The 7,500-nt window shown below is 36.1% G+C and overlaps 1 pseudogene; it reads right to left on the bottom strand.

Annotated features, from left to right (window-relative positions):
* Nucleotides 1-7,500, bottom strand: part of LOC125036464 — a 31,778-nt pseudogene that overhangs the window by 10,327 nt on the left and 13,951 nt on the right.

Here is a 7,500-nt window from a genome sequence, read left to right as displayed (position 1 = left end):
GAAATTGTTGAGGAATGTTATTCTCGCCCTATTTCGAGCTTGCTTTCTTTAATTCTTCTGCTAAGTCTAATGTCTTCTAATGTGCCTTTTCGGATTGCTTGTCCGAGGAATTTAAGTTGTCGTACTCGGATCAATTCTAGAAGCTCATATCCCTAACGAGAATCAATTCTCTAGGCACTCAGTAAGTGTAAGGGGTGCCCAACATCCCGCGGTAGAACCACATTTCCGCGGCCTTTATATTGTACCGAGTTTCAATCGTCATCTTCCAGGACTCGCAACCATACAAGAGAGTCGACCAGGCAAAGGTCCTAACGAGCCCGATTTTTATTTGCATTGAGAGCTTGGGGTATGTTAGGATGTTCCGGAATTTGGAGAATGTATGAATTTTGTTTTCTTGCTGTTGATATAGCGGCCAAGGTGTTCGTTAGCTTCCACAACATCAAAAAGGTTTTGGATGTTATTTGCAGATGTGTCCATGAGAACTATATCATCTGCTTAACGAAGGTTGTTGATTTTTCAACCTCTGATAACGATTCCCTTCCGCAGGATAACTTCAGAGTATAAATTGAAGATATTAGGTGACATCACACAACCTTGTCGGACGCCTCGCTTGATGGGGAACAGTTAGTTGTTCCATCGGATAGGCGGACTGCGGCAAGTTGATCTTGGTAGACTAAATTAAATTGTCTCATATATTTGTTATCTATCAGGATTTTTGCAAGGATTTTGTACAGATCTAAGTTCCAGACTTGATCAAAACTTTTTGTTAAGTCAAAGAAAACCAGGTAGATGTTTTGCCGGTGTTGGATGGCTCTTTCGGCAAGTATTTTCATGACGATGAAAGCGTTCCTCGTACCTTTATCCTTCATAAACCCAAATTGGGTCTCTGGGATTTCGGGTAGTTTTCTTATGGTCCTCTGCCGGAGAATTTTCAGTTTTAAGAATAGGCGACATTAGACCAATGGTTCGATGAATGCTGGTTTCAGATTTTCTTTAGGTAATTTGTCTGTTTTATATATATCATTTAGGATGTTCCAGATGAGATCAATACCTTTTTTTTTTTTTATAAGGCTCTGAGAATTTCGGTGTATACGACGGCAGCACCTACAGCATTCCCGGATTTCATTTGCTGTAGGGACCAGCGCACTTCTAACTTTAGAATAGGTGAACCAAATGTGACAGCTTCTAGGACTAGATCTTCTGGTTCTTACTCATTATCAAAAAGTTCTAGAACATTCTCTTCCCAGCATTGATATCCTCGGTCTCGTGGAGAATGCGGCCTTCTGCTTTGATTCAGTTTGAGGAGGAAAAGGATCGCTGATCAGTGAACTCTCTTATCCTTTAGAACATCTCTTTGGGATTACAACTGAGATTCTCTACTTCATTACATTTCTCCAGTAGCCCCTTCTCCTTGGCTTTCTTACATTCCTCTTTGTAAAGATTGTTTACCAGTTTACATTGCACAGGGGTTCTGTTTTGAGACTGGCCGTTTTCGTAGCAAGTCTTTGATCACTGGGTGGAACCAGCTTGATGTTTCTTCTTTTCTGCTGTTGGGATGGTCTTAGCAGCTGCTGCTTGGATGGTCTCCAGTCTTGATGAAGGCATCAAAACGATGGTCAATGACATTGTTAGGAGCTTCTGTCAGATTTCAAAAAACTCGTTTAAGTTTTCTCACACCTCTTGGAGTTCAAATTTAGATGCAATCTTCGCTTTCTTCAACTTTTTTAGGGACAATCTAAATAAGATTATTACTGGGTTGTGGTCTGAATTTGCGTCTTCACTCGGATATATTTTTTTTTTCGGGAGTCTTTGACTGTGTCCCGGCATCTTGAACTGATCATAACAAAGTCAGTTTGGTTTCTGGCTCTATCACCAGGACTAATGCAAGTATATCGTCGCCGGGGGTGTACATTAAACCAGGTCTTTGTGATGACCGGATTTTTCTTCATATACAATCTATAAATCTATCTCCACATTCATTCTGTTCCCCCAGACCGTGTGGTCAAACATTCTTCCCATCTCTCTATGAGCCAGCTTTAGCATTAAAGTTACTCAGGATTTCGTTTGATTTACACGATGGGAATAATTACATCAAGAGAACTATAGTAATTGTTGAATTAGTAGTCTTCATTATCCACAGGGGGAGCATATGCTATTAGGATATTTACATTTACAGCACTAGCTTTGACCTTGACTATAAGCAAGCAGTCGACAGAACAGATCTTGAAAATTTTTGTCTAGGATCAGAGCAATTCCATTTTTGTGTCCCTGGCCTCCTGAAAAGAGGACTCTTTTCTGGTCCTTCATAAAGTTGCCAACATTGGGGCATCTGACTTCCTACAAACCTAAGCACTGGACAATCATTCTGTCAATCTCGTGGAGACCATTGTCCAGTTTTCCATTTTGTTATTAACTTTGAATGTTCCATATTCCGATCTTGGATAGTTTTGATCTGAACCTTTTGTCCGATATGATCTTTGAGTTTGTTGGTTGGTCTGCCGTCGCAGGATGAATGCAGCTACCGGGCGCGGATCCTACTGGACAACATTGTGAGGCCCCATTTACGCCGTTTTGCTTATTTTCATTGTTTCAAGTTGACACCATGTAGTTGGCTGGGTCTTTATACTGGGATGGCTGAACCATGATCCTTTCCCAGGGAAAGGATCATGGTTCAGGGGAGTAATTGGTTAGGTAAACATCGTTGATGGTTCCCAACCCACTATCGTATCTACGAGACTCACCCACACAGCATCTACGTTAGACTTACACAATATTTGTAAATCCGTGTGTGCTCGTGTGTGTGTGTGTGTGTGTGTGTGTGTGTGTGTGTGTGTGTGTGTGTGTGTGTGTGTGTGTGCATGAATGCACACACGTAAGTTCAGACCATGAAATATGAAGGTATCTAAATTATGTCTTGAGTGCTCATAGTAACGTGTAATTTTGTTGTCTATCGCAAAATGGGTTCTCTTAATTTAAGAACATCGCAAATATAACCTGAAATGCGTTATAAGCTAATTGTTGTAAAATCATTTATATAAAAAATGCGCATTTAGCTTGATAATGCAGAGGACGGAAACCTATATAATTTTTTTTATATTTTTGATTTCTTTTCGTTGCCTTGTCTCAAAGATGACAGAAACGTAAATGAAAAGTTACATAACAATAACAATACTTCAAGCTAGCCACCAAGAACACCTTAATGTATGGATGAGGATGATGATAGGGATGATGATAATGAAAATAATAAGAATGATAATAGTGTTAGCAGTAGTAGTAGTAGTAGTAACAACAATGATGAGACTAACGATGATAATGATAATGATAACAATCATAATTATAATGATAATAATGATAATAACAATAATAATAATGGTAACATTTACGATAATTATAATTATTATAATAATAGGAATAACAATATTAGTATAATTAACCACCCTGGCTATCTGCTCAGGTGTGAGCAATCGTGGTTACAATTTTACGTATTTGGACATAGTACAGTCGTTGATGTAACTACTGTAATTGTACCATGGTAAAGTAAAAGTCATACATACAAGAGACTATTACGTTGATATGCTCTTGCCACTGTGTTTACATTAGATAATAAATTTAGGATATAGTACGAGTATATGTCTACGTGGTCGTGCTTGCGTATGCCAATATTAGATGGTATCCATACAAATTGAATGTTGAAATTGCGCTCTATTGCATAAGTTACGCTACGGTTAATGCAACTCACAATTTCCTCATCGCCACCTGCTTTGAAAGAATTTAGTGTCTGAAGAGCACTTTGAGAGTCACAGAAAACTACTCCAGAGCCCCGAGACATTAAGAATTCCGTTGCAAGGAGTATACTTGCCAACTCCGTTTGTGTAGTGCTGGCCCAATTTTGCGCTCTCATAATAATTTGATGTTGCAGTAAGGCATTTTTGTATACAGCGCAAGCACACCCAGCTTGGTATCCAGACTGTACGGATCCGTCAGCGTAACACTCGTATACGTCATCAACCATAGATTCCATGTGTTCCTTTATCGTTGCTAACGCAATTTGATTTAACACGCAGTTATGTATAGTCTTTCTTTTGTGGTAGACATGTAAAGTGCACGATCAGTATTGAATTTTTCCATGGAATGGATCGACCTTTTGGTATTTTACTATCTAGGACACTGACCTAAGTAATGGAAATTTTGTATAATTAGTCACGTCTGCTTGCGCGATTTTGTGTTTCAGTTTGTGGAAATCTGAAAGATACCCGGGTTCCCTCAGAGCTTTGACCCCAAATATGATGGAAATCAATATTATTCTATCGGAAATGGATGGTAAGTTTAGTTGTTCTCATGTTCACTATCCTTGCTGTTCACGGGAAGCCGAGGATAATCCCCATCCTTCATTTTGCACTACCTCCAAGCTATTTATTTCTGATTCCTTACACTGCAACAAGTGCAGTGCATGGTAGTCTACAACTGACCGCCTGTTCCCCTGACGTTATGGATCTGTATAGAAAATCTACAGACTCCTTCGCTCTGCAAGATGACGTGGCTTTGCTGATTTCTTGTGAGTGTCTCTGCCGTTTTGATAAAAACAATCCTGTATTTTTATATCCTTTGACTTACCTTTCCTATTGGTCCGTGATCTACTTCTACACTACCCCTACTGTACCTAACATTACTTATACTCTACTTACCTTGTATTCCATACTTACATTTTTATTCTTACCATTTCGTCTTCGACTTATTCACCTTAGCTTTGTTTCTCACTCGTTTGTCTCTTCTTGTTTCCCCGTTTTCCTTCACGTATCTCTTCTTTCACTTTTTCGTACTTTCCTTTCTTTTATTTCTGTTATGTGCCCATTTCATTTTAGTTGTATTCTTCCTTTTAATTTGTTTATTCCTAATCTTATTTTAAAAGGTCAATCGATCGAAGGAGAGAGAGGCTTTTATCTTGTGTGGTGACAGACCTTTGGATTATTAGCTGGCTGACGGTTGCTTCTCGCGCGGTGTCGGGTTGCCTCTGTTTTACCAAAGAAGTAAATGGTGAGTTGTTTTGTATAATGCATTTGTTTGAAAGATTCGTGCGTAATAAATGTATGATATGAATGCACGTTTTTATGTTGCCTCTTTAGTCAGCCAGTGATGATGTATTATTATTCATTTTATTGAGACTAAAGGATCATTCTTCAACCACCTTAAAAATAACAATAATAGTATTGATAAGGATAATAATGATAATCCTGATGATGATGAGGATAATAAAAATAACTATGATGATGACAGTAATAATGATAGTAATAATAACTATTAATGATAGAGATAACAACAACAACAATAATAATGATGATGATAATAATTATAGTAATGATAGTAGTGGTTATTATCATAATGATGATACTAATAATAATGACACTAATAATAATGACAATAATAATGACAATAATAATAATAGTAATAGCACTAATGAAAAGAATAATGATAATTGTAATAATGATAATAATGAGAATAATAACTGTAATACACACTCTCACCCTTTAAATTGTTTTCATTCATTACTTTACTTATCAGCTGTTCTTTAGGGTTTTATATTGTGTTACCTTTGATTCTGTCCGGTTTCAGTCATGCATTATTTTCATGTCATACATTATTTTGAGATACATTTTCATCTTTGGAATAACGCTAGATATCTTTAGAATTAAGTGTTTATTAATTTATAAAAGCTATTTTAATGTCAAGAGTATTCGTAAACGCCCAAAAAGGATATATGATTATATACAACAATAAATTGATTGCACTGATTCGAACACAATATTTTCTAACCGAAAAGTTGTTGTTGAGTTTATTCATCAGTTTACAGATCAATATAGTATGATATTACAGTATTTACATACAGGTTAGGAAATAAATGAAATAATAAACGTTATTCTTCATATTGCTATTGTCTTTTTTTCTTTCTTTTTTGTATTATTTAGAGTAGCCTTTTCACATCACACCCATGACACAAACACGAACACAATTATCATTACAACAGTACCGCCGGCTGATTATATAGATGTAATTAAAGAAATAAATGTGATATAAATGTCATTCATCCATAAAGGTGTGACTGACCAATCACAGGCGAGCATTTTCTAACACTAGCACACCAGTGACGAAGAAATGTAGGTTCGAATTTTCCCCTTCTCACATTTTCCTATAACTCGGTAATTAATTAGCTTACCTTCGAGCAATATACATGATTTATTAAGCAGTCTCTATGGTCATTAGATGACGAAGTTTTTTTCATCAAAAGTTACAGAAAAAGAATAGCAATTTTCAAAATTTTCTCTCTGTCTGGAAACTAGGTTCTGAATTATTACTATTATTATTTTCAGTGTCACCATTATTATTATTATTATCATTATTATTATCATTATTATTATTATTATGATGATGATTATTATTATTACAATGGTTATTATTATTATAATTATTATTATTATTATCATTATCATTATTATTATTATTATCATTATTTTGTTGTTGTTGTTGTTATTATCATCATTATTATTGTTATCATTATTATTATTATTATTATAATTAATATTATTATCATTATCATTATTATTATTATTATTGTTATTGTTATCATTATTATCATCATTGTGCAACTGAAAACCATAAAACGGCCTTGAAGGTTTTAAACCTCTTTCAATTTTTACTCTACGTTTTTTGGTTTTGATTTGTTTTTTGTTTTTGCATTATCTTTTTTAGGAAACTAAAGCAAATTTTGAAAATTTGGCAATTCGTTTTCTTAGGATTCTTGATGCTGATTTTAAAAAATGTATGATACATTATGCAAATTGAGAAGAATCTTAAAGAGGAGGTGTATACAGATTTTTTGCTGGGGACGAACTGGGCAATCTCCACAAATTTGGTGCCTGAAGATGTGAAAAGTTACAATATGCATAAAATCTAAATCTAAAGATAATTTGCAGAATTAGTGTTATTCATATTTGTTAATCTCTCTCTCTCTCTCTCTCTCTCTCTCTCTCTCTCTCTCTCTCTTTCTCTTTCTCTTTCTCTTTCTCTTTCTCTTTCTCTTTCTCTTTCTCTTCCTCTTTCTCTTCCTCTTTCTCTCTCTCTCTCTCTCTCCCTCTCTCTCTCTTCTCTCTCTCTCTCTCTCTCTCTCTCTCTCTCTCTCTCTCTCTCTCTCTCTCTCTCTCTCTCTCTCTCTCTCTTCCTCTTTATCTTTCTCTCTCTCTCTCTCTCTCTCTCTCTCTCTCTCTCTCTCTCTCTCTCTCTTTCTCTTTCTCTTTCTCTTTCTCTTTCTCTTTCTCTTTCTCTCTCTCTCTCTCTCTCTCTCTCTCTCTCTCTCTCTCTCACTCTCTCTCTCTCTCTCTTTCTCTCTCGCTCTCTCTCTCTCTCTCTCTCTCTCTCTCTCTCTCTCTCTCTCTCTCTCTCTCTCTCTCTCTCTTTCTCTTTCTCTTTCTCTTTCTCTCTCTCTCTCTCTCTCTCTGTCTCTCTCTC

This window comes from Penaeus chinensis, chromosome 21, assembly GCF_019202785.1.
Source record: "Penaeus chinensis breed Huanghai No. 1 chromosome 21, ASM1920278v2, whole genome shotgun sequence".
Lineage (NCBI taxonomy): Eukaryota > Metazoa > Arthropoda > Malacostraca > Decapoda > Penaeidae > Penaeus > Penaeus chinensis.
Note: the sequence above shows the minus strand (reverse complement) of the source record. Positions and strands in the feature narration are given on the sequence as shown.